General features: G+C 44.1%; 1 protein-coding gene across 1 annotated transcript in view; it reads left to right on the forward strand.

The window, feature by feature from the left end:
• The first annotated feature begins 556 nt into the window (after positions 1 to 556).
• Positions 557 to 11,671, forward strand: part of HAO2 (hydroxyacid oxidase 2) — a 60,599-nt gene continuing 49,484 nt past the window's right edge. The window contains exon 1 of the mRNA XM_077479583.1: positions 557 to 703. The gene's annotated coding sequence lies outside the window, so the exon portion shown is untranslated. The remainder of the gene's footprint in view (positions 704 to 11,671) is intronic.

The following is an 11,671-nucleotide window of genomic DNA, read 5'->3' on the forward strand; positions in this document are numbered from 1 at the left end:
CCTACAAGAAACGTCTGACCTCTGATTGCCAACAAGGGTTTCTCCACCAACTACTAAGTCATGTTTCGCTTGGGGGATCAAATACTTATTTTACTCATTTATAACATTTGTATCGTGTGTTCTTTCTGGATTTTTGGTTGATATTCTGTCTCTATCCTATAAAACACACCTATGATAAAAAATGATAGACCCTTCATTTCTTTGTAAGTGGGCCAACGTACGCAATCGGTAGGGGATCAAACCATTATTTTTCCGCCACGGTATATCTAGAAGAATTGGGTCTCATTCAGCTGGGACTTTTTTTTTTTCGGGAAAGCTGAAAATGTTTTGGCGTCATCTTCCGCGGCCCGCGCTGTAAAAAAATGAAGGGAAGACCCAGCAGTAAAGGGTTACCCTCTCCCAGCCGAGCCCCCACCACCACCACCACCACCCTCCAGCCGGGCCGCCGCAGTGCGTAACACAAAGCACTCCCCTCAGCCTACACAAAGCCAGAGGTCAGCGCGGGGTTAAGCTGGACTGTTTGTTCACCTAAAAAAAAAAAGAGAAGGAAACGGCGGCGGCGGCGGCTCCAACCTGCGTTGTTTTTTTTGGATATATCTGTTGGGTGAAAGTTTCCTCCTGTGTACTTTGCACAGAGAAAGGGGGAGGGGGGACAGACCCTCTCCTGCAAGCCTGTCCTGCTGGATCCGGAGCCCATAGGCAGGTAAGTGAACATGGTGGACTGGGTGGAGCGGCCGCGTGTGCCCGGGGGGGGGGGGGGGGGGGGGCTGTGGCAAAGGGAGACGAGGCATTTGCTGCGAATCGCTTAAAGAGATATCGTGGACTCAGGTTCAACTGGATGGACTGGTGTCTTTATTCAACCTTAATAACTACGTAATTATGTTTTGCTCAGTAATCAATTTCCACTGTTATATTTTTAAAAACCATCCATGATTGAGTACAATGCTAAAGCAAAGAATATATATCAAATACACAGGAACCATATTATACACAATATAAATATAGACATATATATATATATATATATATATATATATATATATATATATATATATATATATATATATATATAATTCTAATATTTATGTATTTTTTTTATTTGCTATATAAAAAAAATATATATATATATATATATATATATATATATATATATTAAAAAAATATATATATATATATATATATATATACATATATATATATCTATATATATATCTATATATATATATATCTATATATATCTATATATATATATATATATATATATATATATATATATATCTATATATATATCTATATATATATCTATCTATCTATATCTATATATCTATCTATATATATATATATATATATATATATATATATATTTTTTTATTCTAATATTTATTTATTTTTATTTATTTGTATTTTTTTTATTTGCTATATATATATATATATATATATATATATATATATATATATATATATATATATATATATATATATAATATATATATATATATATATATATACACACACATACATACATACACACATATATATATATATATATATATATATATATATATAAAAATATTATATTATATATATATATATATATATATATATATAAAAATATTATATTATATATATATATATATATATATATATATATATATAGATATATATCTATAAACAAAAAAAATAAATATAGATAGATATAAATATTTTTTTTTATTTTTTTTTAATATAGCAAATAAAAAAAATACAAATAAATAACAATACATAAATATTAGAATAAAACAGTACAATGTATATTCCTCCCTTCATTTTACATATAGATAGATATAAATATTTTTTTTTATTTTTTTTTAATATAGCAAATAAAAAAAATACAAATAAATAACAATACATAAATATTAGAATAAAACAGTACAATGTATATTCCTCCCTTCATTTTACAGCGTGGACCGAGGAAGATAACGCTAAAAACATTTTCAACTTTCCCCAAAACAAAAAAAAGTCCCAGCTGAATGAGACCCACTTCTTCTAGATATACAGTTGGGGGGGAATTAATTAATTTGATCCCCTGCAGATTTTGTAGGTTTGCCCACTTACAAAGAAATGAAGGGTCTATCATTTTTTTATCATAGGTGTATTTTAAATGATAGAGTCAGAATATCAACCAAAAAATCCCCCTAAAAAATAAAATAATATTATACAAATGTTATAAAAAAGAGTTGTAGTTCAGTGAGTAAAATAAGTATTTGATCCCCCAAGCAAAACATGACTTAGTAGTTGGTGGAGAAACCCTTGTTGGCAAGCACAGAGGTCAGACGTTTCTTGTAGGTGGTGATCAGGTTCGCACATCTCAGGAGGGATTTTGCTCCTCTCTTCTTTACAGATCTTCTCTAAAATCCTTAAGGTTTCTTGGCTGTCTCTTGGCAAGGCAAAGTTTCAGCTCCCTCCATACATTTTCTATAGGATTAAGGTCTGGACAGTGGCTGGGCCACTCCATGACCGTTATGTGCTTCTTCTTGAGTTGCTTCTTTGTTGCCTTGATGGTATGTTTTGGTTCATTGTCATGCTGGAAGACCCATCCACGACCCATCTTCTGTGTTCTGGCTGAGGGAAGAAGGTTCTCAACCACGATTTTACAATACATGGCCCCGTTGATTGGCCTCTCAATGAGGCAAAGTTGACCTGTACCTTCAGCAGAGAAACAACCCCAAAGCATCATGTTTCCACCTCCATGCTTGGCTGTAGGGATGGTGTTCTTGGGGTCACAGTCAGCATTTTTATTCCTCCAAACACAGCGAGCCGAGTTGATGCCAAAGAGCTCAATTTTGGTCTCACCTGACCACAGCACTTTCTCCCAATCCTTCTCTGAATCATTTTAAATGTTCATTGGCAAACTTCAGATGGTCCTGTACATGTGTCTTCTTGAGGCGGGGGACCTGTACATGTGTCTTCTTGAGGAGGGGGACCTGTACACGTGTCTTCTTGAGGAGGGGGACCTGTACACGTGTCTTCTTGAGGAGGGGGACCTGTACATGTGTCTTCTTGAGGAGGGGGACCTGTACACGTGTCTTCTTAAGGAGGGGGACCTGTACATGTGTCTTCTTGAGGAGGGGGACCTGTACACGTGTCTTCTTGAGGAGGGGGACCTGTACATGTGTCTTCTTGAGGAGGGGGACCTGTACACGTGTCTTCTTGAGGAGGGGGACCTGTACACGTGTCTTCTTGAGGCGGGGGACCTGTACATGTGTCTTCTTGAGGAGGGGGACCTGTACACGTGTCTTCTTGAGGAGGGGGACCTGTACATGTGTCTTCTTGAGGCGGGGGACCTGTACATGTGTCTTCTTGAGGAGGGGGACCTGTACACGTGTCTTCTTGAGGAGGGGGACCTGTACATGTGTCTTCTTGAGGTGGGGGACCTGTACACGTGTCTTCTTGAGGAGGGGGACCTGTACACGTGTCTTCTTGAGGAGGGGGACCTGTACACGTGTCTTCTTGAGGAGGGGGACCTGTACATGTGTCTTCTTGAGGCGGGGGACCTGTACACGTGTCTTCTTGAGGAGGGGGACCTGTACATGTGTCTTCTTGAGGAGGGGGACCTGTACATGTGTCTTCTTGAGGAGGGGGACCTGTACATGTGTCTTCTTGAGGCGGGGGACCTGTACATGTGTCTTCTTGAGGCGGGGGACCTGTACATGTGTCTTCTTGAGGAGGGGGACCTGTACATGTGTCTTCCTGAGGAGGGGGACCTGTACATGTGTCTTCTTGAGGAGGGGGACCTGTACATGTGTCTTCTTGAGGCGGGGGACCTGTACATGTGTCTTCTTGAGGAGGGGGACCTGTACACGTGTCTTCTTGAGGAGGGGGACCTGTACACGTGTCTTCTTGAGGAGGGGGACCTGTACATGTGTCTTCTTGAGGAGGGGGACCTGTACATGTGTCTTCCTGAGGAGGGGGACCTGTACATGTGTCTTCTTGAGGAGGTGGACCTGTACATGTGTCTTCTTGAGGAGGTGGACCTGTACACGTGTCTTCTTGAGGAGGGGGACCTGTACACGTGTCTTCCTGAGGAGGGGGACCTGTACATGTGTCTTCTTGAGGAGGTGGACCTGTACATGTGTCTTCCTGAGGAGGGGGACCTGTACATGTGTCTTCTTGAGGAGGAGGACCTGTACATGTGTCTTCTTGAGGAGGGGGACCTGTACATGTGTCTTCCTGAGGAGGGGGACCTGTACACGTGTCTTCCTGAGGAGGGGGACCTGTACATGTGTCTTCCTGAGGAGGGGGACCTGTACACGTGTCTTCTTGAGGAGGGGGACCTGTACATGTGTCTTCCTGAGGAGGGGGACCTGTACACGTGTCTTCCTGAGGAGGGGGACCTGTACATGTGTCTTCCTGAGGAGGGGGACCTGTACATGTGTCTTCTTGAGGAGGGGGACCCTGTGGGCACTGCAGGATTTCAATCCATGGCGGAGTATTGTGTTACCAATGGTTTGTTTGGTGACTATGGACCCAACTGCCTTGAGATCCTTCACAAGCTCCTCCCGTGTAGTTCTGGGCTGATCCCTCACTTTTCTCATGACCCTCCTTACTCCATGGGGTGAGACCTTGCATGGAGCTCCAGACCGAGGGAGATTGATGATTTTTTTTTGTATTTCTTCCATTTGTGAATAATTTCTCCAACAGTTGTCACCCTCTCACCAAGCTTCTTGGCGATGGTCTTGTAGCCCATTCCAGCCTTGTGTAGGTCTACAATCTTCTCCCCGACATCCTTGGACAGCTCTTTGGACTTGGCCATGGTGGAGAGATTGGAATCTGATTGGTTGCTTCTGTGGACGGTTGTCTTTTATACACATAACGAGTTGTCGTTAGGAGAACCTTCTTACATTGACAAGACTAATCTGTGTACCACGTGAGCACCTACTGGAGCCAGTCTGTGGGAGCCAAAAGTATATATATATATAAAGAGACCCATGCAGTTGCTATGGGGCCTAAGGGTGGAAAGTGCCCTATTAAGGGGTCCTTCCAGGCAATTTATTCATAGAAACACCGTGTGCATGTGAGGATAACACAAATCCCGTACATTCATTAAGGATCGCAGAGGTTGCTGAGAATCCCGCACCCACTGTTAGACGTGTGTAATTTTGTTTCGGTCCAAATTTTGACAAATTTTTGGTCATTCTGGGGTATGGATGTACCCGAATCATCTCCAAATTTAGTTGAAATCCGGAAGCCGGCCGCCCCCCCCCCCCCCTCCATCGTTAATAACCATTGACAGATGGTCAACAATTACATTTTTGCTGCAGCAGGTGCTATACATGCTACAGAGGCACCACTTTACAAGCAGACTAAGGGGACCCCCCCCCCCCTCCTCATTATATTTAAAGCGGAGGTCCACCCTAAAGTGGACCTTCCACTCATTGGAATCCTCCCCCCCCCACCGGCGCCACAATTGGCACCTTTCAGGGGGGAGGGGGGTGCAGGTACCTGTACAGTACAGGTATCTGCACCCACTTCCGGGATAGCTCTCTGCGGAAAGGGGCGTGAATCTACGCCCCTTTCCGAAAGTCCCCCGCTGCCTGCTGGGAAACGCACAGATCCCAGAGGCAGCGGGGTCCATCCTTATTGCGCAGCGCGACTCGCGCATGCGCAGTAGGGAACCGGGAAATGAAGCTGAAAGGCTCCACTTCCTGATTCCCATACCCAAGATGGCAGCGGCAGCACCCGAGAGACGATCGAGAGATCGGCTTCGGGTGCCGACATCGTGGGCGCGCTGGACGGGTAAGTGTCACTATTTTAAAAGTCAGCAGCTGCTGTATTTGTAGCTGCTGGCTTTTTAAAAAAAAAAAAAAACGGCGGACTCCCGCTTTAAAGTGGAAGTAAACTCCTCTATCGTTTTCAACCAAGGAAGCTGCCATCTTTGCCTCTGTTTAATCTTCAACTGCTATGGTGCTGCACATGTGATTCGTTATGACACCAGCCATTGGATGGTTTGATAGTTTGGCTGAGAGCACAGCCAATGTGCAGTTGGCATTCCCGGCATGCCTTTTTTTTTTTTTTTTTAACTGTTTAAATCGATGTGTTTACTTCCACTTTAAGCATGGTTAAAATCACTGCTTCTGAAAAAAACTATAGTTTTTAAAAATAACTTTTGCATTGATACATGTCCCCCAGGGTAGTACAAGGACCCCCATACCCATACTCGGGTTGAGGTCAGGACTCTGTGCAGGCCAGTCATGTTCCTCCACCCCGAACTCGCTCATCCATGTCTTTATGGAACTTGCTTTGTGCGGTGGTCCAAATCATTTGGTGGAAGGGGGGGATTATGGTGTGGGGGGGGGGGGGGGTTGTTTTTCAGGGGTTGGGCTTAGGCAGTTTGATTCCAGTGAAGGGAAATCTTAAGGCGTTGGCATACCAAGACATTTTGGACAATTTCATGCTCCCAACTTTGTGGGAACAGTTTGGGGACATGAAATTGTCCCCAAACCAGTCCACCAGTGCACAAAGCAAGGCCCATAAAGACATGGATGAGCGAGTTTGGGGGTGGAGGAACTTGGCTGGCCTGCACAGAGACCTGACCTCAACCCGATAGAACACCTTTGGGATAAATTAGATTGGGTTGAGGTCAGGATTCGCCAGTCAAGTTCCTCTACCCCAACCTCACTCATCCATGTCTTTATGGACCTTGCTTTGTGCACTGGTGGGCAGTCATGTTGAAACAGGAAGGGGCCATCCCCAAACTGTCCCCACAAAGTTGGGAACATGAAATTGTCCAAAATGTCTTGGTATGCCGACGCCTTAAGAGTTCCCTTCACTGGAACTAAGGGGCCCACCCAACCCCTGAAAAACAACCCCCCCCCCACACCATAATCCCCCCCTTCCCCCACACCATAACCCCCACCAAATGATTTGGACCAGTGCACAAAGCAAGGTCCATAAAGACATGGATGAGCGGGTTTGGGATGGAGAAACTTGACTGGCCTGCACAGAGTCCTGACCTCAACCCGATAGAACACCTTTGGGGAAGAATTACAGACTGCGAGCCAGGCCTTCTCGTCCAACATCAGAGCCTGACCTCACAAATTCCCTTCTGGAAGAATGGTCAAACATTCCCACAGACACATCTCCTAAACCTTGTGGACGGCCTTCCCGGAAGAGTTGAAGCTGTTATAGCTGTGAAGGGGCGGAGCCAACTCAATATTGAACCCTACGGACTAAGACCCGGGATGCCATTAAAGTTCATGTGTGTGTAAAAGGCAGGCGTCCCGATACTTTTGACAATATAGTGTACATTAAGATCAATGACAGTAGGGAGGGGTCCCTATAACAATTTTCCTATGGGGGGGGCCCCGTGGTCTACAGTCAGATTGAGTAGCAACACTTTTTAAAACGTTACAATGTTTCAGAATATGTTGCCGCTGTCGGCGCGCGGTCTTCTCTGACAGCGCAGAGGCTTTTGTTGCACAGATAAGTAGATATTAATTACCAGAGCTCTGCCCCATTCAGAATCAGCTGGTATACGTCGGGCACAGTGACATCACCCCCCCCCACCCCCATGCAATGCCAGGCCGGGAATCTTGTTATGAAACGTCCATGTGACACGCGCAGAGTACATTGTACACAATGGGGCGAGCTGCGTGTGCCGGTGACAGCTCAGCACGAGGGCGGCCTGGTGTCCCGGGGGGAAATCTCCGGCCTAAGCGTTTTCTGAATATCTACTTGTCATTCATAGGTTTGCCAGAAAACATGTTTTAAATATAAACACGGTGCCTGGAAAAAGTATTCATACCCCTTGAAATTCCCCACATTTGGTCATTTTACCACCAAAAAACGTAAATGTCTTTTATTGGGATTTTATGTGATCGACCAACACAAAGTGACACATAATTGTGAAGTGGAAGGAAAATGATAAATGGTTTTCAGCTTTTTTTTTACAAATAAATATGTGAAAAGTGTGTGTGGGGGGGGGGGGGCATTTGTATTCAGCCTCCTTTACTGTGATACCCCCTAACTAAAATCTAGTGGAACCAATTGCCTTTAGAAGTCACCTAATTAGTAAATAGAGTGTGTAATTTAATCTCAGTATAAATACAGCTGGTCTGTGAAGCCCTCAGAGGTTTGTTAGAGAACCTGAGTAACAGCATCATGAAGGCCAAGGAACACACCAGACAGGTCAGGGATAAAGTTGTGGAGAAGTATAAAGCAGGGTTAGGTTATAAAATAAATCTCCCAAGCTTTGAACATCTCACGGAGCTCTGTTCAATCCATCATCGGAAAATGGAAAGAGTATGGCACAACTGCAAACCTACCAAGACATGGCCGTCCACCTAAACTGACCGGGCCGGGCAAGGAGAGCATTCATCAGAGAAGAGCCAAGAGGTCCATGGTAACTCTGGAGGAGCTGCAGAGATCCACAGCTCAGGGGGGAGAATCTGTCCACAGGACAACTATTAGTCGTCTCTCCACAAATCTGCCCTTTATGGAAGAGTGACAAGAAGAAAGACATTGGAGAAAGAAAGTCATAAGAAGTCCTGTTTGTAGTTTGTGAGAAGCCATGTGGGGGACACAGCAAACATGGGGAAGAAGGTGATCTGGTCAGAGGAGACCAAAATTCAACTTTTTGGGCTTAAAGCAAAACACTATGTGTGGTGGAAAACTAACACTGCCCATCCCCCTGAACACACCATCCCCACCGTGAGACATGGTGGTGGCAGCATCATGTGGTGGGGATGGTTTTCTTCAGCAGGGACAGGGAAGCTGGTCAGAGTTGATGGGAAGATGGATGGAGACAAATATACAGGACAATCTTAGAAGAAAGACTTGAGACCGGGGTGGAGGTTCACCTTCCAGCAGGACAACGACCCGAAACATCCAGCCAGAGCTACAATGGAATGGTTTACATCAAAGCATATTCATGTGTTAGAATGGCCCAGTCACAGTCCAGACCTAAATCCCATTGAGAACCTGTGGCAAGACTTGAAAATTGCTGATCACAGACGCTCTCCATCCAATCTGACAGAGCTTGAGATATTCTGCAAAGAAGAAGAAGAATGGGAAGAAATGTCCCTCTCTAGATGGGCAAAGCTGGTAGAGACACCCCCAAAAAGACTTGTAGAGAAAGGGGGTTCTACAAAGTATTAACTCCGGGGGGGGCGCCATACAAAAGCCCCTCCCCCACACTTTTCACAGATTTATTTGTAAAAGATTTGGAAAGCCATTTATCATTTTCCTTCCACTTCACAATTATGTGTCACTTTGTGTTGGTCCATCACATAAAATCCCAATAAAATACATTTACTTTTTTTGGTTTGTAACATGAGAAAATGTGGAAAATTTCAAGGGGTATGAATACTTTTTCAAAGCACTATAGTCTTGCACTTATATTAACCACTTAAGGGCAGAGCCTCTTTTTTTACACTTGTTTACAAGATAAAATATATATATATTTATATAATATATATATATTTTTTTATTTTTTTTCTAACACCCTAGAGAATAAAATGGCGGTTGTTGCAATACTTTCTGTCACACCGTATTTGCGCAGCGGTCTTACAAGCACACTTTTTTTTGGAAAAAATACACTTTTTTAAGGTAAAAATAAGACAAAAAGAAAAGTTAGCCCAACTTTTTTTTTAATATTGTGAAAGATAACGTTACGCCGAGTAAATTGATACCCAACACGTTACGCTTCAAAATTGCGCCCCCCCCCCCCCCGCTCGCGGAATGGCGACCAACCTTTACCCTTAAAAATCTCCATAGGTGACGTTTCAAAATTTCTACAGGTTACCAGTTTAGAGTTACAGAGGAGGTCTAGGGCTAGAATTAGAACGATCGCGGCGATACCTCACACGGGTGGTCTGAACACCGCTTTCATATGCGGGCGCTGCTCACGTATGCGTTCGCTTCTGCATGCCAGCTCGTTGGGACGGGGCGCTTTAAAAAAATAAAAAAATAAATCTTAATTATTTTACTTTTAATCTTTTATTTTGACACAGTTTAAAAAAAAAAAAAATAATACAATTTTGAGTCACGTTTGTTCCTATTACAAAGAATATAGAAATCCCTTGTAATATAAAAAAAAAAAAGCATGACAGGGCCTCTTAAATTTGAGATCTAGGGGGGTCAAAAAGACCTCACATCTCATATGTACACTAAAATGCAATAAAAAAAAGAGCTATGGGCGGAAGTGACATTTCACATTGCTTCCGCCCTCCCTTGCCAGGGAGCCGAGTGGGGGAGGGGGGGCATCTGCCCCTCAGTAGGCAGCCAGGCATCCATGGGAGAAACGCACACCGTTCCGAAAATACCAGGGTTATGGCAGCTAGCTGCTACCGTAGCTGTGGTATTTAGCATCAAAATGCCGATGTACGGGCCCAGCGATTTTGGGAAGTGGTTAAATTTAGAAAAAAAAAAAAATATATAATATATATATATATATATATATACAGTATCTCACACAAGTAAGTACACCCCTCACATTTTTTGTAACAATTTTCTTCTATCTTTTCATGTGACAACACTGAAGAAATGACACTTGTCTACAATGTAAAGTAGTGAGTGTACAGCTTGTATAACAGTGTAAATTTGCCGTCCCCTCAAAATAACTCAACACACAGCCATTAATGTCTAAACCGCTCACAACAAAAGTGAGTACACCCCTAAGTGAAAATGTCCACATTGGGCCCAAAGTGTCAATATTTTGTGTGGCCGCCATTATTTTCCAGCACTGCCTTCACCCTCTTGGGCATGGAGGTCACCAGAGCTTCACAGGTCACCACTGGAGTCCTCTTCCCCTCCCCCATGATGACATCACAGAGCTGGTGGATGTTGGAGACCTTGCGCTCCTCCACCTTCCGTTTGAGGATCTCCCACAGATGATCAATAGGGTTTAGGTCTGGGAGACATGCTTGGCCAGTCCATCACCTTTACCCTCAGCTTCTTTAGCAAGGCAGTGGTCATCTTGGAGGTGTGTTTGGGGTGGTTATCATGTTGGAATACTGCCCTGCGGCCCAGTCTCTGAAGGGAGGGGATCATGCTCTGCTTCAGTATGTCACAGTACATGTTGGCATTCATGGTCCTCTCAATGATCTGTAGCCCCTCAGTGCCGGCAGCACTCATGCAGCCCCAGACCATGACACTCCCACCACCATGCCTGACTGTAGACAAGACACACTTGTCTTTGTCCTCCTCACCTGGTTGCCCCCACACACGCTTGTCACCATCTGACACCAAATACGTTTATCTTGGTCTCATCAGACCACAGGACATGGTTCCAGTAATCCATGTCCTTAGTCTGCTTGTCTTCAGAAAACTGTTTGTGGTCTTTTCTTGTGCATCATCTTTAGAAGAGGCTTCCTTCTGGGATGACAGCCATGCAGACCAATTTGATGCAGTGTGCGGCGTATGGTCTGAGCACTGACAGGCTGACCCCCCACCCCCTACAACCTCTGCAGCAATGCTGGCAGCACTCATACGTCTATTTCCCAAAGACAACCTCTGGATATGACGCTGAGCACGTGACCTCAACTTCTTTGGTGGACCATGGCGAGGCCTGTTCTGAGGGGAACCTGTCCTGTTATACCGCTGTATGGTCTTGGCCACCGTGCTGCAGCTCAGTTTCAGGGTCTTGGCAATCTTCCTTATAGCCTAGGCCATCTTTATGTAGAGCAACAATTCT

This window comes from Lithobates pipiens, unplaced genomic scaffold, assembly GCF_037356315.1.
Source record: "Lithobates pipiens isolate NorthernLeopardFrog02 unplaced genomic scaffold, aLitPip1_a1.2 Scaffold_16, whole genome shotgun sequence".
Taxonomy (NCBI): Eukaryota; Metazoa; Chordata; class Amphibia; order Anura; family Ranidae; genus Lithobates; species Lithobates pipiens.